This window comes from Microcebus murinus, unplaced genomic scaffold (genome assembly GCF_040939455.1).
Source record: "Microcebus murinus isolate Inina unplaced genomic scaffold, M.murinus_Inina_mat1.0 scaf015_hap2_Mmur4.0, whole genome shotgun sequence".
NCBI lineage: Eukaryota > Metazoa > Chordata > Mammalia > Primates > Cheirogaleidae > Microcebus > Microcebus murinus.
This window is the reverse complement of record NW_027438961.1, coordinates 336,688-364,376: the sequence shown is the minus strand read 5'-3', so window position 1 is coordinate 364,376 and position 27,689 is coordinate 336,688. Positions and strand designations below refer to the sequence as shown.

At 64.5% G+C, this 27,689-nt stretch overlaps 7 pseudogenes; all 7 read left to right on the top strand.

Moving 5' to 3' along the window:
- The first annotated feature begins 2,114 nt into the window (after nucleotides 1–2,114).
- Nucleotides 2,115–2,233, top strand: LOC142867433 (uncharacterized; annotated as a pseudogene).
- Nucleotides 2,234–5,767: 3,534 nt separating this feature from the next.
- Nucleotides 5,768–5,886, top strand: LOC142867432 (uncharacterized; annotated as a pseudogene).
- A 3,550-nt stretch (nucleotides 5,887–9,436) lies between these two features.
- Nucleotides 9,437–9,555, top strand: LOC142867376 (uncharacterized; annotated as a pseudogene).
- Nucleotides 9,556–13,107: 3,552 nt separating this feature from the next.
- LOC142867375 (uncharacterized) lies at nucleotides 13,108–13,226 on the top strand (annotated as a pseudogene).
- A 3,512-nt stretch (nucleotides 13,227–16,738) lies between these two features.
- Nucleotides 16,739–16,857, top strand: LOC142867431 (uncharacterized; annotated as a pseudogene).
- A 3,529-nt stretch (nucleotides 16,858–20,386) lies between these two features.
- On the top strand, nucleotides 20,387–20,505 carry LOC142867374 (uncharacterized; annotated as a pseudogene).
- Nucleotides 20,506–24,057: 3,552 nt separating this feature from the next.
- On the top strand, nucleotides 24,058–24,176 carry LOC142867373 (uncharacterized; annotated as a pseudogene).
- Nucleotides 24,177–27,689: the final 3,513 nt, after the last annotated feature.

Sequence of the window (27,689 nt, the reverse complement as noted above, 5' to 3'; positions counted from 1 at the left end):
GGTGTGGACGCTGCTTCCAGGAAGCCCTCCAGGAACCCGGCAGCAGGGCGGCCGCAGCAGTCTGGCGCAGGCATCGCTAAGTCGCCTGCCGGGGACGGGGACGTGCCCCGCTGTGCCGCGGGGGCCCAGCCTGGTGTCTTCCCTGAGGCCCTGGGGCTGCCGCTCCCCGCAAGGGGAGAGCCTCGGAGGTGGGGACCGCCTCCTGATGGGGACGTCCACGCAGCTCTCCACGTCGGATTCCGGGGCTCTCTGTCCTGCCTGAAGGCCCAGCTGGCCTGCGGGTCCTTAGAGTGGCAGGAACATCCTCAAACTGATATTGCGAGTCCGGGGGTTGTCTGCACTTTTGTGCTGGGCACCCCAGGGAGGCCCAGGGGCTGGCTGGACAACGCGGTCTGCTCGGGTGCTTTGGAGGAGCAACCGATGCCCTTTGGACTTTGGTAGCAGCGTCTCAGGTGTCTCTGAGCCCTGCGCCATGTCGGGGAGGAGGCGGGAGGGGCCGCGACCTGCAGTCGTGTTCCCGGGGTGGCACGGCATGTGGCTTCTTCCACAGGCTGCTTGGCCTGGGCTCCCTGCACCTGGGCCTTTGGGGGACTGGCCCTGTGCTTGCCAACGCTTCCTGCAGGGACCCGGAGCTGGGAGGTGGCATCTCCCAGCCCTGGGCCGGGCAGAGCCCCAGCGGGCCATGCCCACAACCTCTCTCAGCACGGGTCCCCCAGAAGGCTCCTTTGGGACCAGGATTCTCCTGCGGGTGACTTCTTAAAGTCTGGCCCCTGGATGGAGGGGCACCGGGAGCAGAGGAGCCGGAAGCGGAAGGGGGTGCCCATGCGAGGGGACATTTTCAGGCCAAGTACCAGCTTCAGCCTGATCCTCCTGGGAACCCCGGGGTGTACGTCACACCTCCTGGTTGTCCCGCTCTGAGACAAGGAGCCGGGCTTCGCATTCCCACAGCAGCCAGTCGTGGGCTGAGGACACCTGGGGCCTTGGGAACTCCCTGGCTTCTCTTTGGATTACCATTTGGAGCTGCTTGGGAATCGTGCCGCCACACACACCCGAGTGCAGGTGTCTTCTGCACAGACTGCGGGCCTCGCGCTTCTGAATGCCACTGGCTCGCCACCCACCCACGGGTGAACCTGGTCAGGGTGCTTTCTCTAAGGAGCCGACTCTGATCCGGGCGGGCTACCGGTGTCTCTGTTTGCTCGTTTCTTTCTTCCATTTCGGGAAAGTCTGCCTTACTGGGTGTGGAAATCTCCTATGCCTTTCCTCGCCTATTCTGTCAGCTTTAAAATTCTCTTTCAGTTGCCACCCTCACAGATGGATTAGGAAACTCTTTCCGGTGCACTCATTAGTGAAATGACCTCAAGGAAGCTCGAATCCAATATCTAATCGCCGGCTTTTAGCAAGTCCACACCCGAGGGTGGTTGGGGTCCAATCCAGCCCCGGGCCAGGCCCAGGCCCCTTGGACTGGGCCACAGGAGGACACGGAGCAGGGTCCCGGCCCCCACGGGAGCGGTGCCGGCAGTTCTCCAAGGGCTTGGGGGTTTTCCAGAGGTAGGAGATGGAGGGGACTGATTTCTTCAGCGCCCCCCAAACCACCCCGCCCCACCCCAGCCATGGGACACATCCCGAGAGACGCCCCTACACTCGCTCCCCTCCCCCATGCGCTGTGCCCCAGCCCTGGCCCTGGGGAATAGGCGGCAGCCCACCCACAGGGCGGGGGCGCAGCTGACAGGGGTTGTGCGGGAGGGCGGCCCCTGGCTGGGGTCAAAGGGTGAGCGCGCGTGCGCAGTCAGCGGCGGCGCGCTGGGGGTGGGGGCGGGTAGGTGAAGGAGGCGAGGTGAGGAGAGGAGGGGGGCTGGAAGGTCTCCACCTTGGCGGGTCCAGCCGTGGAGGCGCATCGTGTCTGTGTGTGTGTGTTTGTGTGTGTGTGTGTGTGTGTGTGTGTGTGTGTGTGTAGACAGCCCCCACCCCACCCCGCCCCGCCCCGTCCCTCACCTCAGTCCTCCGGAGTCCGCCCGACCGGGCCGGCCAACTGCACAGGCCCGGCGCGGGTCAGCGCTATCGCGGGGAAGCGCGGTGAGGCTGGCCTCTTGAGCGGGGCAGGGGCGCCCTCCGCGGTCTAGGGCCACACCACCCCGAACGCGCCCCATCTCGTCTGATCTCCGAAGCTAAGCAGCGTCGGGCCTGGTTAGTACTTGGATGGGAGACCGCCTGGGAATCCCGGGTGCCCTAGGCTTTTTTTTTTTTTTTGCCTGTTGCTCTGTCCCCTTGCCGGGAGCGCGGCGGGGCGGCGGTCCGGCGGATCACCCCCACCCTCAGCGCCCGCCGCGGTGCCTGCCGCCCCAGCCCGCACCGTGGGGCCTCCTCTTGTCCCAAGCCGGGACACCGCCGCCACGGGGCAGCATGCGTGCCATCTGGACTGTCCGGTCTCAGTCCAAAGGTCTGGTCTGTGGGAAACGACACGCTGGAGGAAACCTGGAGAGTCTGAGAGGGGAGGGAGTTCCGGAAGGATTCCAGGATGTCACTTTGAGCGAGTATGTGACCAGAACTCGTCCCGTTGCTTTTGGGGTTCTATGGGCTACACGTAGGAATCTCTGGTGGTGGCACTGGAGGTTGGGGGATCCGGAGTCACACCCAGACCTGCTCGACAGGCCTCCTTTTACTTTTCTTTTCGGATTCATGTTCTTAGAAAGTGTCTCTTATCTCTATGATTGCATTTTCTTTTCTCTCTCCTTTCTAGCAGATGATGGGAGTACAAGTATTGAGGTGACATGTGTTGCCCGTGCCCCCCTCCCCCCTGTCTCCTTATTTATTTCTCATTCTCTCCCAGCGTATTGTGGGGGTACCAATGTTCAGGTCGGGTGCATTGCTCTTTCCCCGCCTCCCCCCTCGGGTCAGAGCTTCAAGTGCGCCCATCCCCCAGTCGGTGCGCACCCACCCCCTCCCTAATGGATGTGTATGCCCACCCCCTCCCCACGCCCGCCCGACACCCACCCGATGAAGGTGATTCCTCGCTGTCCACTTAGGTGTCCATCCGTTCCTACCAATTTGCCGGTGAGCGCGCGCACGTGGTGCTCGTGTGTCCGTTCTTGGGACACCTGGCCTACTGGAACGGGTTCCAGCTCTGGCCAGGAGAACACGAGAGGCGCCCCCTCACCGCTGCTCCTCACAGCCGAATGGCACTCCGTGGTGTCCACGCGCCACATGTTACTAATGCACTCCTGGATGGATGGGCACTCGGGTCGCTTCCACATCTTTGCGATTGTGAATTGTGCCCTAACTGTCACCCTACCCCTTACCCAGCCCGTCTCCTCTGCCCCTGCCTGACGCGCTCCTCCCCCGCCAGGCCCGTCACTGTCCTCGGCCCCTGCCCCTGCCTGACCGGCCCCTTCCCGCCCCGGCCCGTCACCGTCACCGTCCTCTGCCCCTGCCTGACAGGCTCCTCTCCGCCCGGCCCACCACCTGGGCCACTGCCTGACTCGCTCCTCCCCGGCCAGGCCCGTCACTGTCCTGGGCCCCCGCCTGACCGGCTCCTTCCCGCCCGGCCTGTCACCGTCCTCGGCCCCTGCCTGACACGCTCCTCCCCGCCCGTCACCGTCCTCGGCCCCTGCCTGACCGGCTCCTCCGTCGCCTGGGCCTTCCAGGGGCTTGGTGTGGACGCTGCTTCCAGGAAGCCCTCCAGGAACCCGGCAGCAGGGCGGCCGCAGCAGTCTGGCGCAGGCATCGCTAAGTCGCCTGCCGGGGACGGGGACGTGCCCCGCTGTGCCGCGGGGGCCCAGCCTGGTGTCTTCCCTGAGGCCCTGGGGCTGCCGCTCCCCGCAAGGGGAGAGCCTCGGAGGTGGGGACCGCCTCCTGATGGGGACGTCCACGCAGCTCTCCACGTCGGATTCCGGGGCTCTCTGTCCTGCCTGAAGGCCCAGCTGGCCTGCGGGTCCTTAGAGTGGCAGGAACATCCTCAAACTGATATTGCGAGTCCGGGGGTTGTCTGCACTTTTGTGCTGGGCACCCCAGGGAGGCCCAGGGGCTGGCTGGACAACGCGGTCTGCTCGGGTGCTTTGGAGGAGCAACCGATGCCCTTTGGACTTTGGTAGCAGCGTCTCAGGTGTCTCTGAGCCCTGCGCCATGTCGGGGAGGAGGCGGGAGGGGCCGCGACCTGCAGTCGTGTTCCCGGGGTGGCACGGCATGTGGCTTCTTCCACAGGCTGCTTGGCCTGGGCTCCCTGCACCTGGGCCTTTGGGGGACTGGCCCTGTGCTTGCCAACGCTTCCTGCAGGGACCCGGAGCTGGGAGGTGGCATCTCCCAGCCCTGGGCCGGGCAGAGCCCCAGCGGGCCATGCCCACAACCTCTCTCAGCACGGGTCCCCCAGAAGGCTCCTTTGGGACCAGGATTCTCCTGCGGGTGACTTCTTAAAGTCTGGCCCCTGGATGGAGGGGCACCGGGAGCAGAGGAGCCGGAAGCGGAAGGGGGTGCCCATGCGAGGGGACATTTTCAGGCCAAGTACCAGCTTCAGCCTGATCCTCCTGGGAACCCCGGGGTGTACGTCACACCTCCTGGTTGTCCCGCTCTGAGACAAGGAGCCGGGCTTCGCATTCCCACAGCAGCCAGTCGTGGGCTGAGGACACCTGGGGCCTTGGGAACTCCCTGGCTTCTCTTTGGATTACCATTTGGAGCTGCTTGGGAATCGTGCCGCCACACACACCCGAGTGCAGGTGTCTTCTGCACAGACTGCGGGCCTCGCGCTTCTGAATGCCACTGGCTCGCCACCCACCCACGGGTGAACCTGGTCAGGGTGCTTTCTCTAAGGAGCCGACTCTGATCCGGGCGGGCTACCGGTGTCTCTGTTTGCTCGTTTCTTTCTTCCATTTCGGGAAAGTCTGCCTTACTGGGTGTGGAAATCTCCTATGCCTTTCCTCGCCTATTCTGTCAGCTTTAAAATTCTCTTTCAGTTGCCACCCTCACAGATGGATTAGGAAACTCTTTCCGGTGCACTCATTAGTGAAATGACCTCAAGGAAGCTCGAATCCAATATCTAATCGCCGGCTTTTAGCAAGTCCACACCCGAGGGTGGTTGGGGTCCAATCCAGCCCCGGGCCAGGCCCAGGCCCCTTGGACTGGGCCACAGGAGGACACGGAGCAGGGTCCCGGCCCCCACGGGAGCGGTGCCGGCAGTTCTCCAAGGGCTTGGGGGTTTTCCAGAGGTAGGAGATGGAGGGGACTGATTTCTTCAGCGCCCCCCAAACCACCCCGCCCCACCCCAGCCATGGGACACATCCCGAGAGACGCCCCTACACTCGCTCCCCTCCCCCATGCGCTGTGCCCCAGCCCTGGCCCTGGGGAATAGGCGGCAGCCCACCCACAGGGCGGGGGCGCAGCTGACAGGGGTTGTGCGGGAGGGCGGCCCCTGGCTGGGGTCAAAGGGTGAGCGCGCGTGCGCAGTCAGCGGCGGCGCGCTGGGGGTGGGGGCGGGTAGGTGAAGGAGGCGAGGTGAGGAGAGGAGGGGGGCTGGAAGGTCTCCACCTTGGCGGGTCCAGCCGTGGAGGCGCATCGTGTCTGTGTGTGTGTGTTTGTGTGTGTGTGTGTGTGTGTGTGTGTGTGTGTGTGTGTGTGTAGACAGCCCCCACCCCACCCCGCCCCGCCCCGTCCCTCACCTCAGTCCTCCGGAGTCCGCCCGACCGGGCCGGCCAACTGCACAGGCCCGGCGCGGGTCAGCGCTATCGCGGGGAAGCGCGGTGAGGCTGGCCTCTTGAGCGGGGCAGGGGCGCCCTCCGCGGTCTAGGGCCACACCACCCCGAACGCGCCCCATCTCGTCTGATCTCCGAAGCTAAGCAGCGTCGGGCCTGGTTAGTACTTGGATGGGAGACCGCCTGGGAATCCCGGGTGCCCTAGGCTTTTTTTTTTTTTTTTTTTTTTTTTTTTTGCCTGTTGCTCTGTCCCCTTGCCGGGAGCGCGGCGGGGCGGCGGTCCGGCGGATCACCCCCACCCTCAGCGCCCGCCGCGGTGCCTGCCGCCCCAGCCCGCACCGTGGGGCCTCCTCTTGTCCCAAGCCGGGACACCGCCGCCACGGGGCAGCATGCGTGCCATCTGGACTGTCCGGTCTCAGTCCAAAGGTCTGGTCTGTGGGAAACGACACGCTGGAGGAAACCTGGAGAGTCTGAGAGGGGAGGGAGTTCCGGAAGGATTCCAGGATGTCACTTTGAGCGAGTATGTGACCAGAACTCGTCCCGTTGCTTTTGGGGTTCTATGGGCTACACGTAGGAATCTCTGGTGGTGGCACTGGAGGTTGGGGGATCCGGAGTCACACCCAGACCTGCTCGACAGGCCTCCTTTTACTTTTCTTTTCGGATTCATGTTCTTAGAAAGTGTCTCTTATCTCTATGATTGCATTTTCTTTTCTCTCTCCTTTCTAGCAGATGATGGGAGTACAAGTATTGAGGTGACATGTGTTGCCCGTGCCCCCCTCCCCCCTGTCTCCTTATTTATTTCTCATTCTCTCCCAGCGTATTGTGGGGGTACCAATGTTCAGGTCGGGTGCATTGCTCTTTCCCCGCCTCCCCCCTCGGGTCAGAGCTTCAAGTGCGCCCATCCCCCAGTCGGTGCGCACCCACCCCCTCCCTAATGGATGTGTATGCCCACCCCCTCCCCACGCCCGCCCGACACCCACCCGATGAAGGTGATTCCTCGCTGTCCACTTAGGTGTCCATCCGTTCCTACCAATTTGCCGGTGAGCGCGCGCACGTGGTGCTCGTGTGTCCGTTCTTGGGACACCTGGCCTACTGGAACGGGTTCCAGCTCTGGCCAGGAGAACACGAGAGGCGCCCCCTCACCGCTGCTCCTCACAGCCGAATGGCACTCCGTGGTGTCCACGCGCCACATGTTACTAATGCACTCCTGGATGGATGGGCACTCGGGTCGCTTCCACATCTTTGCGATTGTGAATTGTGCCCTAACTGTCACCCTACCCCTTACCCAGCCCGTCTCCTCTGCCCCTGCCTGACGCGCTCCTCCCCCGCCAGGCCCGTCACTGTCCTCGGCCCCTGCCCCTGCCTGACCGGCCCCTTCCCGCCCCGGCCCGTCACCGTCACCGTCCTCTGCCCCTGCCTGACAGGCTCCTCTCCGCCCGGCCCACCACCTGGGCCACTGCCTGACTCGCTCCTCCCCGGCCAGGCCCGTCACTGTCCTGGGCCCCCGCCTGACCGGCTCCTTCCCGCCCGGCCTGTCACCGTCCTCGGCCCCTGCCTGACACGCTCCTCCCCGCCCGTCACCGTCCTCGGCCCCTGCCTGACCGGCTCCTCCGTCGCCTGGGCCTTCCAGGGGCTTGGTGTGGACGCTGCTTCCAGGAAGCCCTCCAGGAACCCGGCAGCAGGGCGGCCGCAGCAGTCTGGCGCAGGCATCGCTAAGTCGCCTGCCGGGGACGGGGACGTGCCCCGCTGTGCCGCGGGGGCCCAGCCTGGTGTCTTCCCTGAGGCCCTGGGGCTGCCGCTCCCCGCAAGGGGAGAGCCTCGGAGGTGGGGACCGCCTCCTGATGGGGACGTCCACGCAGCTCTCCACGTCGGATTCCGGGGCTCTCTGTCCTGCCTGAAGGCCCAGCTGGCCTGCGGGTCCTTAGAGTGGCAGGAACATCCTCAAACTGATATTGCGAGTCCGGGGGTTGTCTGCACTTTTGTGCTGGGCACCCCAGGGAGGCCCAGGGGCTGGCTGGACAACGCGGTCTGCTCGGGTGCTTTGGAGGAGCAACCGATGCCCTTTGGACTTTGGTAGCAGCGTCTCAGGTGTCTCTGAGCCCTGCGCCATGTCGGGGAGGAGGCGGGAGGGGCCGCGACCTGCAGTCGTGTTCCCGGGGTGGCACGGCATGTGGCTTCTTCCACAGGCTGCTTGGCCTGGGCTCCCTGCACCTGGGCCTTTGGGGGACTGGCCCTGTGCTTGCCAACGCTTCCTGCAGGGACCCGGAGCTGGGAGGTGGCATCTCCCAGCCCTGGGCCGGGCAGAGCCCCAGCGGGCCATGCCCACAACCTCTCTCAGCACGGGTCCCCCAGAAGGCTCCTTTGGGACCAGGATTCTCCTGCGGGTGACTTCTTAAAGTCTGGCCCCTGGATGGAGGGGCACCGGGAGCAGAGGAGCCGGAAGCGGAAGGGGGTGCCCATGCGAGGGGACATTTTCAGGCCAAGTACCAGCTTCAGCCTGATCCTCCTGGGAACCCCGGGGTGTACGTCACACCTCCTGGTTGTCCCGCTCTGAGACAAGGAGCCGGGCTTCGCATTCCCACAGCAGCCAGTCGTGGGCTGAGGACACCTGGGGCCTTGGGAACTCCCTGGCTTCTCTTTGGATTACCATTTGGAGCTGCTTGGGAATCGTGCCGCCACACACACCCGAGTGCAGGTGTCTTCTGCACAGACTGCGGGCCTCGCGCTTCTGAATGCCACTGGCTCGCCACCCACCCACGGGTGAACCTGGTCAGGGTGCTTTCTCTAAGGAGCCGACTCTGATCCGGGCGGGCTACCGGTGTCTCTGTTTGCTCGTTTCTTTCTTCCATTTCGGGAAAGTCTGCCTTACTGGGTGTGGAAATCTCCTATGCCTTTCCTCGCCTATTCTGTCAGCTTTAAAATTCTCTTTCAGTTGCCACCCTCACAGATGGATTAGGAAACTCTTTCCGGTGCACTCATTAGTGAAATGACCTCAAGGAAGCTCGAATCCAATATCTAATCGCCGGCTTTTAGCAAGTCCACACCCGAGGGTGGTTGGGGTCCAATCCAGCCCCGGGCCAGGCCCAGGCCCCTTGGACTGGGCCACAGGAGGACACGGAGCAGGGTCCCGGCCCCCACGGGAGCGGTGCCGGCAGTTCTCCAAGGGCTTGGGGGTTTTCCAGAGGTAGGAGATGGAGGGGACTGATTTCTTCAGCGCCCCCCAAACCACCCCGCCCCACCCCAGCCATGGGACACATCCCGAGAGACGCCCCTACACTCGCTCCCCTCCCCCATGCGCTGTGCCCCAGCCCTGGCCCTGGGGAATAGGCGGCAGCCCACCCACAGGGCGGGGGCGCAGCTGACAGGGGTTGTGCGGGAGGGCGGCCCCTGGCTGGGGTCAAAGGGTGAGCGCGCGTGCGCAGTCAGCGGCGGCGCGCTGGGGGTGGGGGCGGGTAGGTGAAGGAGGCGAGGTGAGGAGAGGAGGGGGGCTGGAAGGTCTCCACCTTGGCGGGTCCAGCCGTGGAGGCGCATCGTGTCTGTGTGTGTGTGTTTGTGTGTGTGTGTGTGTGTGTGTGTGTGTGTGTGTGTGTGTGTGTAGACAGCCCCCACCCCACCCCGCCCCGCCCCGTCCCTCACCTCAGTCCTCCGGAGTCCGCCCGACCGGGCCGGCCAACTGCACAGGCCCGGCGCGGGTCAGCGCTATCGCGGGGAAGCGCGGTGAGGCTGGCCTCTTGAGCGGGGCAGGGGCGCCCTCCGCGGTCTAGGGCCACACCACCCCGAACGCGCCCCATCTCGTCTGATCTCCGAAGCTAAGCAGCGTCGGGCCTGGTTAGTACTTGGATGGGAGACCGCCTGGGAATCCCGGGTGTCCTAGGCTTTTTTTTTTTTTTTTTTTTTTTTTTTGCCTGTTGCTCTGTCCCCTTGCCGGGAGCGCGGCGGGGCGGCGGTCCGGCGGATCACCCCCACCCTCAGCGCCCGCCGCGGTGCCTGCCGCCCCAGCCCGCACCGTGGGGCCTCCTCTTGTCCCAAGCCGGGACACCGCCGCCACGGGGCAGCATGCGTGCCATCTGGACTGTCCGGTCTCAGTCCAAAGGTCTGGTCTGTGGGAAACGACACGCTGGAGGAAACCTGGAGAGTCTGAGAGGGGAGGGAGTTCCGGAAGGATTCCAGGATGTCACTTTGAGCGAGTATGTGACCAGAACTCGTCCCGTTGCTTTTGGGGTTCTATGGGCTACACGTAGGAATCTCTGGTGGTGGCACTGGAGGTTGGGGGATCCGGAGTCACACCCAGACCTGCTCGACAGGCCTCCTTTTACTTTTCTTTTCGGATTCATGTTCTTAGAAAGTGTCTCTTATCTCTATGATTGCATTTTCTTTTCTCTCTCCTTTCTAGCAGATGATGGGAGTACAAGTATTGAGGTGACATGTGTTGCCCGTGCCCCCCTCCCCCCTGTCTCCTTATTTATTTCTCATTTTCTCTCCCAGCGTATTGTGGGGGTACCAATGTTCAGGTCGGGTGCATTGCTCTTTCCCCGCCTCCCCCCTCGGGTCAGAGCTTCAAGTGCGCCCATCCCCCAGTCGGTGCGCACCCACCCCCTCCCTAATGGATGTGTATGCCCACCCCCTCCCCACGCCCGCCCGACACCCACCCGATGAAGGTGATTCCTCGCTGTCCACTTAGGTGTCCATCCGTTCCTACCAATTTGCCGGTGAGCGCGCGCACGTGGTGCTCGTGTGTCCGTTCTTGGGACACCTGGCCTACTGGAACGGGTTCCAGCTCTGGCCAGGAGAACACGAGAGGCGCCCCCTCACCGCTGCTCCTCACAGCCGAATGGCACTCCGTGGTGTCCACGCGCCACATGTTACTAATGCACTCCTGGATGGATGGGCACTCGGGTCGCTTCCACATCTTTGCGATTGTGAATTGTGCCCTAACTGTCACCCTACCCCTTACCCAGCCCGTCTCCTCTGCCCCTGCCTGACGCGCTCCTCCCCCGCCAGGCCCGTCACTGTCCTCGGCCCCTGCCCCTGCCTGACCGGCCCCTTCCCGCCCCGGCCCGTCACCGTCACCGTCCTCTGCCCCTGCCTGACAGGCTCCTCTCCGCCCGGCCCACCACCTGGGCCACTGCCTGACTCGCTCCTCCCCGGCCAGGCCCGTCACTGTCCTGGGCCCCCGCCTGACCGGCTCCTTCCCGCCCGGCCTGTCACCGTCCTCGGCCCCTGCCTGACACGCTCCTCCCCGCCCGTCACCGTCCTCGGCCCCTGCCTGACCGGCTCCTCCGTCGCCTGGGCCTTCCAGGGGCTTGGTGTGGACGCTGCTTCCAGGAAGCCCTCCAGGAACCCGGCAGCAGGGCGGCCGCAGCAGTCTGGCGCAGGCATCGCTAAGTCGCCTGCCGGGGACGGGGACGTGCCCCGCTGTGCCGCGGGGGCCCAGCCTGGTGTCTTCCCTGAGGCCCTGGGGCTGCCGCTCCCCGCAAGGGGAGAGCCTCGGAGGTGGGGACCGCCTCCTGATGGGGACGTCCACGCAGCTCTCCACGTCGGATTCCGGGGCTCTCTGTCCTGCCTGAAGGCCCAGCTGGCCTGCGGGTCCTTAGAGTGGCAGGAACATCCTCAAACTGATATTGCGAGTCCGGGGGTTGTCTGCACTTTTGTGCTGGGCACCCCAGGGAGGCCCAGGGGCTGGCTGGACAACGCGGTCTGCTCGGGTGCTTTGGAGGAGCAACCGATGCCCTTTGGACTTTGGTAGCAGCGTCTCAGGTGTCTCTGAGCCCTGCGCCATGTCGGGGAGGAGGCGGGAGGGGCCGCGACCTGCAGTCGTGTTCCCGGGGTGGCACGGCATGTGGCTTCTTCCACAGGCTGCTTGGCCTGGGCTCCCTGCACCTGGGCCTTTGGGGGACTGGCCCTGTGCTTGCCAACGCTTCCTGCAGGGACCCGGAGCTGGGAGGTGGCATCTCCCAGCCCTGGGCCGGGCAGAGCCCCAGCGGGCCATGCCCACAACCTCTCTCAGCACGGGTCCCCCAGAAGGCTCCTTTGGGACCAGGATTCTCCTGCGGGTGACTTCTTAAAGTCTGGCCCCTGGATGGAGGGGCACCGGGAGCAGAGGAGCCGGAAGCGGAAGGGGGTGCCCATGCGAGGGGACATTTTCAGGCCAAGTACCAGCTTCAGCCTGATCCTCCTGGGAACCCCGGGGTGTACGTCACACCTCCTGGTTGTCCCGCTCTGAGACAAGGAGCCGGGCTTCGCATTCCCACAGCAGCCAGTCGTGGGCTGAGGACACCTGGGGCCTTGGGAACTCCCTGGCTTCTCTTTGGATTACCATTTGGAGCTGCTTGGGAATCGTGCCGCCACACACACCCGAGTGCAGGTGTCTTCTGCACAGACTGCGGGCCTCGCGCTTCTGAATGCCACTGGCTCGCCACCCACCCACGGGTGAACCTGGTCAGGGTGCTTTCTCTAAGGAGCCGACTCTGATCCGGGCGGGCTACCGGTGTCTCTGTTTGCTCGTTTCTTTCTTCCATTTCGGGAAAGTCTGCCTTACTGGGTGTGGAAATCTCCTATGCCTTTCCTCGCCTATTCTGTCAGCTTTAAAATTCTCTTTCAGTTGCCACCCTCACAGATGGATTAGGAAACTCTTTCCGGTGCACTCATTAGTGAAATGACCTCAAGGAAGCTCGAATCCAATATCTAATCGCCGGCTTTTAGCAAGTCCACACCCGAGGGTGGTTGGGGTCCAATCCAGCCCCGGGCCAGGCCCAGGCCCCTTGGACTGGGCCACAGGAGGACACGGAGCAGGGTCCCGGCCCCCACGGGAGCGGTGCCGGCAGTTCTCCAAGGGCTTGGGGGTTTTCCAGAGGTAGGAGATGGAGGGGACTGATTTCTTCAGCGCCCCCCAAACCACCCCGCCCCACCCCAGCCATGGGACACATCCCGAGAGACGCCCCTACACTCGCTCCCCTCCCCCATGCGCTGTGCCCCAGCCCTGGCCCTGGGGAATAGGCGGCAGCCCACCCACAGGGCGGGGGCGCAGCTGACAGGGGTTGTGCGGGAGGGCGGCCCCTGGCTGGGGTCAAAGGGTGAGCGCGCGTGCGCAGTCAGCGGCGGCGCGCTGGGGGTGGGGGCGGGTAGGTGAAGGAGGCGAGGTGAGGAGAGGAGGGGGGCTGGAAGGTCTCCACCTTGGCGGGTCCAGCCGTGGAGGCGCATCGTGTCTGTGTGTGTGTGTTTGTGTGTGTGTGTGTGTGTGTGTGTGTGTGTGTGTGTGTGTGTGTGTAGACAGCCCCCACCCCACCCCGCCCCGCCCCGTCCCTCACCTCAGTCCTCCGGAGTCCGCCCGACCGGGCCGGCCAACTGCACAGGCCCGGCGCGGGTCAGCGCTATCGCGGGGAAGCGCGGTGAGGCTGGCCTCTTGAGCGGGGCAGGGGCGCCCTCCGCGGTCTAGGGCCACACCACCCCGAACGCGCCCCATCTCGTCTGATCTCCGAAGCTAAGCAGCGTCGGGCCTGGTTAGTACTTGGATGGGAGACCGCCTGGGAATCCCGGGTGTCCTAGGCTTTTTTTTTTTTTTTTTTTTTTTTTTTTTGCCTGTTGCTCTGTCCCCTTGCCGGGAGCGCGGCGGGGCGGCGGTCCGGCGGATCACCCCCACCCTCAGCGCCCGCCGCGGTGCCTGCCGCCCCAGCCCGCACCGTGGGGCCTCCTCTTGTCCCAAGCCGGGACACCGCCGCCACGGGGCAGCATGCGTGCCATCTGGACTGTCCGGTCTCAGTCCAAAGGTCTGGTCTGTGGGAAACGACACGCTGGAGGAAACCTGGAGAGTCTGAGAGGGGAGGGAGTTCCGGAAGGATTCCAGGATGTCACTTTGAGCGAGTATGTGACCAGAACTCGTCCCGTTGCTTTTGGGGTTCTATGGGCTACACGTAGGAATCTCTGGTGGTGGCACTGGAGGTTGGGGGATCCGGAGTCACACCCAGACCTGCTCGACAGGCCTCCTTTTACTTTTCTTTTCGGATTCATGTTCTTAGAAAGTGTCTCTTATCTCTATGATTGCATTTTCTTTTCTCTCTCCTTTCTAGCAGATGATGGGAGTACAAGTATTGAGGTGACATGTGTTGCCCGTGCCCCCCTCCCCCCTGTCTCCTTATTTATTTCTCATTCTCTCCCAGCGTATTGTGGGGGTACCAATGTTCAGGTCGGGTGCATTGCTCTTTCCCCGCCTCCCCCCTCGGGTCAGAGCTTCAAGTGCGCCCATCCCCCAGTCAGTGCGCACCCACCCCCTCCCTAATGGATGTGTATGCCCACCCCCTCCCCACGCCCGCCCGACACCCACCCGATGAAGGTGATTCCTCGCTGTCCACTTAGGTGTCCATCCGTTCGTACCAATTTGCCGGTGAGCGCGCGCACGTGGTGCTCGTGTGTCCGTTCTTGGGACACCTGGCCTACTGGAACGGGTTCCAGCTCTGGCCAGGAGAACACGAGAGGCGCCCCCTCACCGCTGCTCCTCACAGCCGAATGGCACTCCGTGGTGTCCACGCGCCACATGTTACTAATGCACTCCTGGATGGATGGGCACTCGGGTCGCTTCCACATCTTTGCGATTGTGAATTGTGCCCTAACTGTCACCCTACCCCTTACCCAGCCCGTCTCCTCTGCCCCTGCCTGACGCGCTCCTCCCCCGCCAGGCCCGTCACTGTCCTCGGCCCCTGCCCCTGCCTGACCGGCCCCTTCCCGCCCCGGCCCGTCACCGTCACCGTCCTCTGCCCCTGCCTGACAGGCTCCTCTCCGCCCGGCCCACCACCTGGGCCACTGCCTGACTCGCTCCTCCCCGGCCAGGCCCGTCACTGTCCTGGGCCCCCGCCTGACCGGCTCCTTCCCGCCCGGCCTGTCACCGTCCTCGGCCCCTGCCTGACACGCTCCTCCCCGCCCGTCACCGTCCTCGGCCCCTGCCTGACCGGCTCCTCCGTCGCCTGGGCCTTCCAGGGGCTTGGTGTGGACGCTGCTTCCAGGAAGCCCTCCAGGAACCCGGCAGCAGGGCGGCCGCAGCAGTCTGGCGCAGGCATCGCTAAGTCGCCTGCCGGGGACGGGGACGTGCCCCGCTGTGCCGCGGGGGCCCAGCCTGGTGTCTTCCCTGAGGCCCTGGGGCTGCCGGGACCGCCTCCTGATGGGGACGTCCACGCAGCTCTCCACGTCGGATTCCGGGGCTCTCTGTCCTGCCTGAAGGCCCAGCTGGCCTGCGGGTCCTTAGAGTGGCAGGAACATCCTCAAACTGATATTGCGAGTCCGGGGGTTGTCTGCACTTTTGTGCTGGGCACCCCAGGGAGGCCCAGGGGCTGGCTGGACAACGCGGTCTGCTCGGGTGCTTTGGAGGAGCAACCGATGCCCTTTGGACTTTGGTAGCAGCGTCTCAGGTGTCTCTGAGCCCTGCGCCATGTCGGGGAGGAGGCGGGAGGGGCCGCGACCTGCAGTCGTGTTCCCGGGGTGGCACGGCATGTGGCTTCTTCCACAGGCTGCTTGGCCTGGGCTCCCTGCACCTGGGCCTTTGGGGGACTGGCCCTGTGCTTGCCAACGCTTCCTGCAGGGACCCGGAGCTGGGAGGTGGCATCTCCCAGCCCTGGGCCGGGCAGAGCCCCAGCGGGCCATGCCCACAACCTCTCTCAGCACGGGTCCCCCAGAAGGCTCCTTTGGGACCAGGATTCTCCTGCGGGTGACTTCTTAAAGTCTGGCCCCTGGATGGAGGGGCACCGGGAGCAGAGGAGCCGGAAGCGGAAGGGGGTGCCCATGCGAGGGGACATTTTCAGGCCAAGTACCAGCTTCAGCCTGATCCTCCTGGGAACCCCGGGGTGTACGTCACACCTCCTGGTTGTCCCGCTCTGAGACAAGGAGCCGGGCTTCGCATTCCCACAGCAGCCAGTCGTGGGCTGAGGACACCTGGGGCCTTGGGAACTCCCTGGCTTCTCTTTGGATTACCATTTGGAGCTGCTTGGGAATCGTGCCGCCACACACACCCGAGTGCAGGTGTCTTCTGCACAGACTGCGGGCCTCGCGCTTCTGAATGCCACTGGCTCGCCACCCACCCACGGGTGAACCTGGTCAGGGTGCTTTCTCTAAGGAGCCGACTCTGATCCGGGCGGGCTACCGGTGTCTCTGTTTGCTCGTTTCTTTCTTCCATTTCGGGAAAGTCTGCCTTACTGGGTGTGGAAATCTCCTATGCCTTTCCTCGCCTATTCTGTCAGCTTTAAAATTCTCTTTCAGTTGCCACCCTCACAGATGGATTAGGAAACTCTTTCCGGTGCACTCATTAGTGAAATGACCTCAAGGAAGCTCGAATCCAATATCTAATCGCCGGCTTTTAGCAAGTCCACACCCGAGGGTGGTTGGGGTCCAATCCAGCCCCGGGCCAGGCCCAGGCCCCTTGGACTGGGCCACAGGAGGACACGGAGCAGGGTCCCGGCCCCCACGGGAGCGGTGCCGGCAGTTCTCCAAGGGCTTGGGGGTTTTCCAGAGGTAGGAGATGGAGGGGACTGATTTCTTCAGCGCCCCCCAAACCACCCCGCCCCACCCCAGCCATGGGACACATCCCGAGAGACGCCCCTACACTCGCTCCCCTCCCCCATGCGCTGTGCCCCAGCCCTGGCCCTGGGGAATAGGCGGCAGCCCACCCACAGGGCGGGGGCGCAGCTGACAGGGGTTGTGCGGGAGGGCGGCCCCTGGCTGGGGTCAAAGGGTGAGCGCGCGTGCGCAGTCAGCGGCGGCGCGCTGGGGGTGGGGGCGGGTAGGTGAAGGAGCCGAGGTGAGGAGAGGAGGGGGGCTGGAAGGTCTCCACCTTGGCGGGTCCAGCCGTGGAGGCGCATCGTGTCTGTGTGTGTGTGTTTGTGTGTGTGTGTGTGTGTGTGTGTGTGTGTGTGTGTAGACAGCCCCCACCCCACCCCGCCCCGCCCCGTCCCTCACCTCAGTCCTCCGGAGTCCGCCCGACCGGGCCGGCCAACTGCACAGGCCCGGCGCGGGTCAGCGCTATCGCGGGGAAGCGCGGTGAGGCTGGCCTCTTGAGCGGGGCAGGGGCGCCCTCCGCGGTCTAGGGCCACACCACCCCGAACGCGCCCCATCTCGTCTGATCTCCGAAGCTAAGCAGCGTCGGGCCTGGTTAGTACTTGGATGGGAGACCGCCTGGGAATCCCGGGTGCCCTAGGCTTTTTTTTTTTTTTTTGCCTGTTGCTCTGTCCCCTTGCCGGGAGCGCGGCGGGGCGGCGGTCCGGCGGATCACCCCCACCCTCAGCGCCCGCCGCGGTGCCTGCCGCCCCAGCCCGCACCGTGGGGCCTCCTCTTGTCCCAAGCCGGGACACCGCCGCCACGGGGCAGCATGCGTGCCATCTGGACTGTCCGGTCTCAGTCCAAAGGTCTGGTCTGTGGGAAACGACACGCTGGAGGAAACCTGGAGAGTCTGAGAGGGGAGGGAGTTCCGGAAGGATTCCAGGATGTCACTTTGAGCGAGTATGTGACCAGAACTCGTCCCGTTGCTTTTGGGGTTCTATGGGCTACACGTAGGAATCTCTGGTGGTGGCACTGGAGGTTGGGGGATCCGGAGTCACACCCAGACCTGCTCGACAGGCCTCCTTTTACTTTTCTTTTCGGATTCATGTTCTTAGAAAGTGTCTCTTATCTCTATGATTGCATTTTCTTTTCTCTCTCCTTTCTAGCAGATGATGGGAGTACAAGTATTGAGGTGACATGTGTTGCCCGTGCCCCCCTCCCCCCTGTCTCCTTATTTATTTCTCATTCTCCCCCAGCGTATTGTGGGGGTACCAATGTTCAGGTCGGGTGCATTGCTCTTTCCCCGCCTCCCCCCTCGGGTCAGAGCTTCAAGTGCGCCCATCCCCCAGTCGGTGCGCACCCACCCCCTCCCTAATGGATGTGTATGCCCACCCCCTCCCCACGCCCGCCCGACACCCACCCGATGAAGGTGATTCCTCGCTGTCCACTTAGGTGTCCATCCGTTCCTACCAATTTGCCGGTGAGCGCGCGCACGTGGTGCTCGTGTGTCCGTTCTTGGGACACCTGGCCTACTGGAACGGGTTCCAGCTCTGGCCAGGAGAACACGAGAGGCGCCCCCTCACCGCTGCTCCTCACAGCCGAATGGCACTCCGTGGTGTCCACGCGCCACATGTTACTAATGCACTCCTGGATGGATGGGCACTCGGGTCGCTTCCACATCTTTGCGATTGTGAATTGTGCCCTAACTGTCACCCTACCCCTTACCCAGCCCGTCTCCTCTGCCCCTGCCTGACGCGCTCCTCCCCCGCCAGGCCCGTCACTGTCCTCGGCCCCTGCCCCTGCCTGACCGGCCCCTTCCCGCCCCGGCCCGTCACCGTCACCGTCCTCTGCCCCTGCCTGACAGGCTCCTCTCCGCCCGGCCCACCACCTGGGCCACTGCCTGACTCGCTCCTCCCCGGCCAGGCCCGTCACTGTCCTGGGCCCCCGCCTGACCGGCTCCTTCCCGCCCGGCCTGTCACCGTCCTCGGCCCCTGCCTGACACGCTCCTCCCCGCCCGTCACCGTCCTCGGCCCCTGCCTGACCGGCTCCTCCGTCGCCTGGGCCTTCCAGGGGCTTGGTGTGGACGCTGCTTCCAGGAAGCCCTCCAGGAACCCGGCAGCAGGGCGGCCGCAGCAGTCTGGCGCAGGCATCGCTAAGTCGCCTGCCGGGGACGGGGACGTGCCCCGCTGTGCCGCGGGGGCCCAGCCTGGTGTCTTCCCTGAGGCCCTGGGGCTGCCGCTCCCCGCAAGGGGAGAGCCTCGGAGGTGGGGACCGCCTCCTGATGGGGACGTCCACGCAGCTCTCCACGTCGGATTCCGGGGCTCTCTGTCCTGCCTGAAGGCCCAGCTGGCCTGCGGGTCCTTAGAGTGGCAGGAACATCCTCAAACTGATATTGCGAGTCCGGGGGTTGTCTGCACTTTTGTGCTGGGCACCCCAGGGAGGCCCAGGGGCTGGCTGGACAACGCGGTCTGCTCGGGTGCTTTGGAGGAGCAACCGATGCCCTTTGGACTTTGGTAGCAGCGTCTCAGGTGTCTCTGAGCCCTGCGCCATGTCGGGGAGGAGGCGGGAGGGGCCGCGACCTGCAGTCGTGTTCCCGGGGTGGCACGGCATGTGGCTTCTTCCACAGGCTGCTTGGCCTGGGCTCCCTGCACCTGGGCCTTTGGGGGACTGGCCCTGTGCTTGCCAACGCTTCCTGCAGGGACCCGGAGCTGGGAGGTGGCATCTCCCAGCCCTGGGCCGGGCAGAGCCCCAGCGGGCCATGCCCACAACCTCTCTCAGCACGGGTCCCCCAGAAGGCTCCTTTGGGACCAGGATTCTCCTGCGGGTGACTTCTTAAAGTCTGGCCCCTGGATGGAGGGGCACCGGGAGCAGAGGAGCCGGAAGCGGAAGGGGGTGCCCATGCGAGGGGACATTTTCAGGCCAAGTACCAGCTTCAGCCTGATCCTCCTGGGAACCCCGGGGTGTACGTCACACCTCCTGGTTGTCCCGCTCTGAGACAAGGAGCCGGGCTTCGCATTCCCACAGCAGCCAGTCGTGGGCTGAGGACACCTGGGGCCTTGGGAACTCCCTGGCTTCTCTTTGGATTACCATTTGGAGCTGCTTGGGAATCGTGCCGCCACACACACCCGAGTGCAGGTGTCTTCTGCACAGACTGCGGGCCTCGCGCTTCTGAATGCCACTGGCTCGCCACCCACCCACGGGTGAACCTGGTCAGGGTGCTTTCTCTAAGGAGCCGACTCTGATCCGGGCGGGCTACCGGTGTCTCTGTTTGCTCGTTTCTTTCTTCCATTTCGGGAAAGTCTGCCTTACTGGGTGTGGAAATCTCCTATGCCTTTCCTCGCCTATTCTGTCAGCTTTAAAATTCTCTTTCAGTTGCCACCCTCACAGATGGATTAGGAAACTCTTTCCGGTGCACTCATTAGTGAAATGACCTCAAGGAAGCTCGAATCCAATATCTAATCGCCGGCTTTTAGCAAGTCCACACCCGAGGGTGGTTGGGGTCCAATCCAGCCCCGGGCCAGGCCCAGGCCCCTTGGACTGGGCCACAGGAGGACACGGAGCAGGGTCCCGGCCCCCACGGGAGCGGTGCCGGCAGTTCTCCAAGGGCTTGGGGGTTTTCCAGAGGTAGGAGATGGAGGGGACTGATTTCTTCAGCGCCCCCCAAACCACCCCGCCCCACCCCAGCCATGGGACACATCCCGAGAGACGCCCCTACACTCGCTCCCCTCCCCCATGCGCTGTGCCCCAGCCCTGGCCCTGGGGAATAGGCGGCAGCCCACCCACAGGGCGGGGGCGCAGCTGACAGGGGTTGTGCGGGAGGGCGGCCCCTGGCTGGGGTCAAAGGGTGAGCGCGCGTGCGCAGTCAGCGGCGGCGCGCTGGGGGTGGGGGCGGGTAGGTGAAGGAGGCGAGGTGAGGAGAGGAGGGGGGCTGGAAGGTCTCCACCTTGGCGGGTCCAGCCGTGGAGGCGCATCGTGTCTGTGTGTGTGTGTTTGTGTGTGTGTGTGTGTGTGTGTGTGTGTGTGTGTGTAGACAGCCCCCACCCCACCCCGCCCCGCCCCGTCCCTCACCTCAGTCCTCCGGAGTCCGCCCGACCGGGCCGGCCAACTGCACAGGCCCGGCGCGGGTCAGCGCTATCGCGGGGAAGCGCGGTGAGGCTGGCCTCTTGAGCGGGGCAGGGGCGCCCTCCGCGGTCTAGGGCCACACCACCCCGAACGCGCCCCATCTCGTCTGATCTCCGAAGCTAAGCAGCGTCGGGCCTGGTTAGTACTTGGATGGGAGACCGCCTGGGAATCCCGGGTGTCCTAGGCTTTTTTTTTTTTTTTTTTTTTTTTTTTTTGCCTGTTGCTCTGTCCCCTTGCCGGGAGCGCGGCGGGGCGGCGGTCCGGCGGATCACCCCCACCCTCAGCGCCCGCCGCGGTGCCTGCCGCCCCAGCCCGCACCGTGGGGCCTCCTCTTGTCCCAAGCCGGGACACCGCCGCCACGGGGCAGCATGCGTGCCATCTGGACTGTCCGGTCTCAGTCCAAAGGTCTGGTCTGTGGGAAACGACACGCTGGAGGAAACCTGGAGAGTCTGAGAGGGGAGGGAGTTCCGGAAGGATTCCAGGATGTCACTTTGAGCGAGTATGTGACCAGAACTCGTCCCGTTGCTTTTGGGGTTCTATGGGCTACACGTAGGAATCTCTGGTGGTGGCACTGGAGGTTGGGGGATCCGGAGTCACACCCAGACCTGCTCGACAGGCCTCCTTTTACTTTTCTTTTCGGATTCATGTTCTTAGAAAGTGTCTCTTATCTCTATGATTGCATTTTCTTTTCTCTCTCCTTTCTAGCAGATGATGGGAGTACAAGTATTGAGGTGACATGTGTTGCCCGTGCCCCCCTCCCCCCTGTCTCCTTATTTATTTCTCATTCTCTCCCAGCGTATTGTGGGGGTACCAATGTTCAGGTCGGGTGCATTGCTCTTTCCCCGCCTCCCCCCTCGGGTCAGAGCTTCAAGTGCGCCCATCCCCCAGTCGGTGCGCACCCACCCCCTCCCTAATGGATGTGTATGCCCACCCCCTCCCCACGCCCGCCCGACACCCACCCGATGAAGGTGATTCCTCGCTGTCCACTTAGGTGTCCATCCGTTCCTACCAATTTGCCGGTGAGCGCGCGCACGTGGTGCTCGTGTGTCCGTTCTTGGGACACCTGGCCTACTGGAACGGGTTCCAGCTCTGGCCAGGAGAACACGAGAGGCGCCCCCTCACCGCTGCTCCTCACAGCCGAATGGCACTCCGTGGTGTCCACGCGCCACATGTTACTAATGCACTCCTGGATGGATGGGCACTCGGGTCGCTTCCACATCTTTGCGATTGTGAATTGTGCCCTAACTGTCACCCTACCCCTTACCCAGCCCGTCTCCTCTGCCCCTGCCTGACGCGCTCCTCCCCCGCCAGGCCCGTCACTGTCCTCGGCCCCTGCCCCTGCCTGACCGGCCCCTTCCCGCCCCGGCCCGTCACCGTCACCGTCCTCTGCCCCTGCCTGACAGGCTCCTCTCCGCCCGGCCCACCACCTGGGCCACTGCCTGACTCGCTCCTCCCCGGCCAGGCCCGTCACTGTCCTGGGCCCCCGCCTGACCGGCTCCTTCCCGCCCGGCCTGTCACCGTCCTCGGCCCCTGCCTGACACGCTCCTCCCCGCCCGTCACCGTCCTCGGCCCCTGCCTGACCGGCTCCTCCGTCGCCTGGGCCTTCCAGGGGCTTGGTGTGGACGCTGCTTCCAGGAAGCCCTCCAGGAACCCGGCAGCAGGGCGGCCGCAGCAGTCTGGCGCAGGCATCGCTAAGTCGCCTGCCGGGGACGGGGACGTGCCCCGCTGTGCCGCGGGGGCCCAGCCTGGTGTCTTCCCTGAGGCCCTGGGGCTGCCGCTCCCCGCAAGGGGAGAGCCTCGGAGGTGGGGACCGCCTCCTGATGGGGACGTCCACGCAGCTCTCCACGTCGGATTCCGGGGCTCTCTGTCCTGCCTGAAGGCCCAGCTGGCCTGCGGGTCCTTAGAGTGGCAGGAACATCCTCAAACTGATATTGCGAGTCCGGGGGTTGTCTGCACTTTTGTGCTGGGCACCCCAGGGAGGCCCAGGGGCTGGCTGGACAACGCGGTCTGCTCGGGTGCTTTGGAGGAGCAACCGATGCCCTTTGGACTTTGGTAGCAGCGTCTCAGGTGTCTCTGAGCCCTGCGCCATGTCGGGGAGGAGGCGGGAGGGGCCGCGACCTGCAGTCGTGTTCCCGGGGTGGCACGGCATGTGGCTTCTTCCACAGGCTGCTTGGCCTGGGCTCCCTGCACCTGGGCCTTTGGGGGACTGGCCCTGTGCTTGCCAACGCTTCCTGCAGGGACCCGGAGCTGGGAGGTGGCATCTCCCAGCCCTGGGCCGGGCAGAGCCCCAGCGGGCCATGCCCACAACCTCTCTCAGCACGGGTCCCCCAGAAGGCTCCTTTGGGACCAGGATTCTCCTGCGGGTGACTTCTTAAAGTCTGGCCCCTGGATGGAGGGGCACCGGGAGCAGAGGAGCCGGAAGCGGAAGGGGGTGCCCATGCGAGGGGACATTTTCAGGCCAAGTACCAGCTTCAGCCTGATCCTCCTGGGAACCCCGGGGTGTACGTCACACCTCCTGGTTGTCCCGCTCTGAGACAAGGAGCCGGGCTTCGCATTCCCACAGCAGCCAGTCGTGGGCTGAGGACACCTGGGGCCTTGGGAACTCCCTGGCTTCTCTTTGGATTACCATTTGGAGCTGCTTGGGAATCGTGCCGCCACACACACCCGAGTGCAGGTGTCTTCTGCACAGACTGCGGGCCTCGCGCTTCTGAATGCCACTGGCTCGCCACCCACCCACGGGTGAACCTGGTCAGGGTGCTTTCTCTAAGGAGCCGACTCTGATCCGGGCGGGCTACCGGTGTCTCTGTTTGCTCGTTTCTTTCTTCCATTTCGGGAAAGTCTGCCTTACTGGGTGTGGAAATCTCCTATGCCTTTCCTCGCCTATTCTGTCAGCTTTAAAATTCTCTTTCAGTTGCCACCCTCACAGATGGATTAGGAAACTCTTTCCGGTGCACTCATTAGTGAAATGACCTCAAGGAAGCTCGAATCCAATATCTAATCGCCGGCTTTTAGCAAGTCCACACCCGAGGGTGGTTGGGGTCCAATCCAGCCCCGGGCCAGGCCCAGGCCCCTTGGACTGGGCCACAGGAGGACACGGAGCAGGGTCCCGGCCCCCACGGGAGCGGTGCCGGCAGTTCTCCAAGGGCTTGGGGGTTTTCCAGAGGTAGGAGATGGAGGGGACTGATTTCTTCAGCGCCCCCCAAACCACCCCGCCCCACCCCAGCCATGGGACACATCCCGAGAGACGCCCCTACACTCGCTCCCCTCCCCCATGCGCTGTGCCCCAGCCCTGGCCCTGGGGAATAGGCGGCAGCCCACCCACAGGGCGGGGGCGCAGCTGACAGGGGTTGTGCGGGAGGGCGGCCCCTGGCTGGGGTCAAAGGGTGAGCGCGCGTGCGCAGTCAGCGGCGGCGCGCTGGGGGTGGGGGCGGGTAGGTGAAGGAGGCGAGGTGAGGAGAGGAGGGGGGCTGGAAGGTCTCCACCTTGGCGGGTCCAGCCGTGGAGGCGCATCGTGTCTGTGTGTGTGTGTTTGTGTGTGTGTGTGTGTGTGTGTGTGTGTGTGTGTGTGTGTGTGTGTAGACAGCCCCCACCCCACCCCGCCCCGCCCCGTCCCTCACCTCAGTCCTCCGGAGTCCGCCCGACCGGGCCGGCCAACTGCACAGGCCCGGCGCGGGTCAGCGCTATCGCGGGGAAGCGCGGTGAGGCTGGCCTCTTGAGCGGGGCAGGGGCGCCCTCCGCGGTCTAGGGCCACACCACCCCGAACGCGCCCCATCTCGTCTGATCTCCGAAGCTAAGCAGCGTCGGGCCTGGTTAGTACTTGGATGGGAGACCGCCTGGGAATCCCGGGTGTCCTAGGCTTTTTTTTTTTTTTTTTTTTTTTTTTTTTTGCCTGTTGCTCTGTCCCCTTGCCGGGAGCGCGGCGGGGCGGCGGTCCGGCGGATCACCCCCACCCTCAGCGCCCGCCGCGGTGCCTGCCGCCCCAGCCCGCACCGTGGGGCCTCCTCTTGTCCCAAGCCGGGACACCGCCGCCACGGGGCAGCATGCGTGCCATCTGGACTGTCCGGTCTCAGTCCAAAGGTCTGGTCTGTGGGAAACGACACGCTGGAGGAAACCTGGAGAGTCTGAGAGGGGAGGGAGTTCCGGAAGGATTCCAGGATGTCACTTTGAGCGAGTATGTGACCAGAACTCGTCCCGTTGCTTTTGGGGTTCTATGGGCTACACGTAGGAATCTCTGGTGGTGGCACTGGAGGTTGGGGGATCCGGAGTCACACCCAGACCTGCTCGACAGGCCTCCTTTTACTTTTCTTTTCGGATTCATGTTCTTAGAAAGTGTCTCTTATCTCTATGATTGCATTTTCTTTTCTCTCTCCTTTCTAGCAGATGATGGGAGTACAAGTATTGAGGTGACATGTGTTGCCCGTGCCCCCCTCCCCCCTGTCTCCTTATTTATTTCTCATTCTCTCCCAGCGTATTGTGGGGGTACCAATGTTCAGGTCGGGTGCATTGCTCTTTCCCCGCCTCCCCCCTCGGGTCAGAGCTTCAAGTGCGCCCATCCCCCAGTCGGTGCGCACCCACCCCCTCCCTAATGGATGTGTATGCCCACCCCCTCCCCACGCCCGCCCGACACCCACCCGATGAAGGTGATTCCTCGCTGTCCACTTAGGTGTCCATCCGTTCCTACCAATTTGCCGGTGAGCGCGCGCACGTGGTGCTCGTGTGTCCGTTCTTGGGACACCTGGCCTACTGGAACGGGTTCCAGCTCTGGCCAGGAGAACACGAGAGGCGCCCCCTCACCGCTGCTCCTCACAGCCGAATGGCACTCCGTGGTGTCCACGCGCCACATGTTACTAATGCACTCCTGGATGGATGGGCACTCGGGTCGCTTCCACATCTTTGCGATTGTGAATTGTGCCCTAACTGTCACCCTACCCCTTACCCAGCCCGTCTCCTCTGCCCCTGCCTGACGCGCTCCTCCCCCGCCAGGCCCGTCACTGTCCTCGGCCCCTGCCCCTGCCTGACCGGCCCCTTCCCGCCCCGGCCCGTCACCGTCACCGTCCTCTGCCCCTGCCTGACAGGCTCCTCTCCGCCCGGCCCACCACCTGGGCCACTGCCTGACTCGCTCCTCCCCGGCCAGGCCCGTCACTGTCCTGGGCCCCCGCCTGACCGGCTCCTTCCCGCCCGGCCTGTCACCGTCCTCGGCCCCTGCCTGACACGCTCCTCCCCGCCCGTCACCGTCCTCGGCCCCTGCCTGACCGGCTCCTCCGTCGCCTGGGCCTTCCAGGGGCTTGGTGTGGACGCTGCTTCCAGGAAGCCCTCCAGGAACCCGGCAGCAGGGCGGCCGCAGCAGTCTGGCGCAGGCATCGCTAAGTCGCCTGCCGGGGACGGGGACGTGCCCCGCTGTGCCGCGGGGGCCCAGCCTGGTGTCTTCCCTGAGGCCCTGGGGCTGCCGGGACCGCCTCCTGATGGGGACGTCCACGCAGCTCTCCACGTCGGATTCCGGGGCTCTCTGTCCTGCCTGAAGGCCCAGCTGGCCTGCGGGTCCTTAGAGTGGCAGGAACATCCTCAAACTGATATTGCGAGTCCGGGGGTTGTCTGCACTTTTGTGCTGGGCACCCCAGGGAGGCCCAGGGGCTGGCTGGACAACGCGGTCTGCTCGGGTGCTTTGGAGGAGCAACCGATGCCCTTTGGACTTTGGTAGCAGCGTCTCAGGTGTCTCTGAGCCCTGCGCCATGTCGGGGAGGAGGCGGGAGGGGCCGCGACCTGCAGTCGTGTTCCCGGGGTGGCACGGCATGTGGCTTCTTCCACAGGCTGCTTGGCCTGGGCTCCCTGCACCTGGGCCTTTGGGGGACTGGCCCTGTGCTTGCCAACGCTTCCTGCAGGGACCCGGAGCTGGGAGGTGGCATCTCCCAGCCCTGGGCCGGGCAGAGCCCCAGCGGGCCATGCCCACAACCTCTCTCAGCACGGGTCCCCCAGAAGGCTCCTTTGGGACCAGGATTCTCCTGCGGGTGACTTCTTAAAGTCTGGCCCCTGGATGGAGGGGCACCGGGAGCAGAGGAGCCGGAAGCGGAAGGGGGTGCCCATGCGAGGGGACATTTTCAGGCCAAGTACCAGCTTCAGCCTGATCCTCCTGGGAACCCCGGGGTGTACGTCACACCTCCTGGTTGTCCCGCTCTGAGACAAGGAGCCGGGCTTCGCATTCCCACAGCAGCCAGTCGTGGGCTGAGGACACCTGGGGCCTTGGGAACTCCCTGGCTTCTCTTTGGATTACCATTTGGAGCTGCTTGGGAATCGTGCCGCCACACACACCCGAGTGCAGGTGTCTTCTGCACAGACTGCGGGCCTCGCGCTTCTGAATGCCACTGGCTCGCCACCCACCCACGGGTGAACCTGGTCAGGGTGCTTTCTCTAAGGAGCCGACTCTGATCCGGGCGGGCTACCGGTGTCTCTGTTTGCTCGTTTCTTTCTTCCATTTCGGGAAAGTCTGCCTTACTGGGTGTGGAAATCTCCTATGCCTTTCCTCGCCTATTCTGTCAGCTTTAAAATTCTCTTTCAGTTGCCACCCTCACAGATGGATTAGGAAACTCTTTCCGGTGCACTCATTAGTGAAATGACCTCAAGGAAGCTCGAATCCAATATCTAATCGCCGGCTTTTAGCAAGTCCACACCCGAGGGTGGTTGGGGTCCAATCCAGCCCCGGGCCAGGCCCAGGCCCCTTGGACTGGGCCACAGGAGGACACGGAGCAGGGTCCCGGCCCCCACGGGAGCGGTGCCGGCAGTTCTCCAAGGGCTTGGGGGTTTTCCAGAGGTAGGAGATGGAGGGGACTGATTTCTTCAGCGCCCCCCAAACCACCCCGCCCCACCCCAGCCATGGGACACATCCCGAGAGACGCCCCTACACTCGCTCCCCTCCCCCATGCGCTGTGCCCCAGCCCTGGCCCTGGGGAATAGGCTGCAGCCCACCCACAGGGCGGGGGCGCAGCTGACAGGGGTTGTGCGGGAGGGCGGCCCCTGGCTGGGGTCAAAGGGTGAGCGCGCGTGCGCAGTCAGCGGCGGCGCGCTGGGGGTGGGGGCGGGTAGGTGAAGGAGGCGAGGTGAGGAGAGGAGGGGGGCTGGAAGGTCTCCACCTTGGCGGGTCCAGCCGTGGAGGCGCATCGTGTCTGTGTGTGTGTGTTTGTGTGTGTGTGTGTGTGTGTGTGTGTGTGTGTGTGTAGACAGCCCCCACCCCACCCCGCCCCGCCCCGTCCCTCACCTCAGTCCTCCGGAGTCCGCCCGACCGGGCCGGCCAACTGCACAGGCCCGGCGCGGGTCAGCGCTATCGCGGGGAAGCGCGGTGAGGCTGGCCTCTTGAGCGGGGCAGGGGCGCCCTCCGCG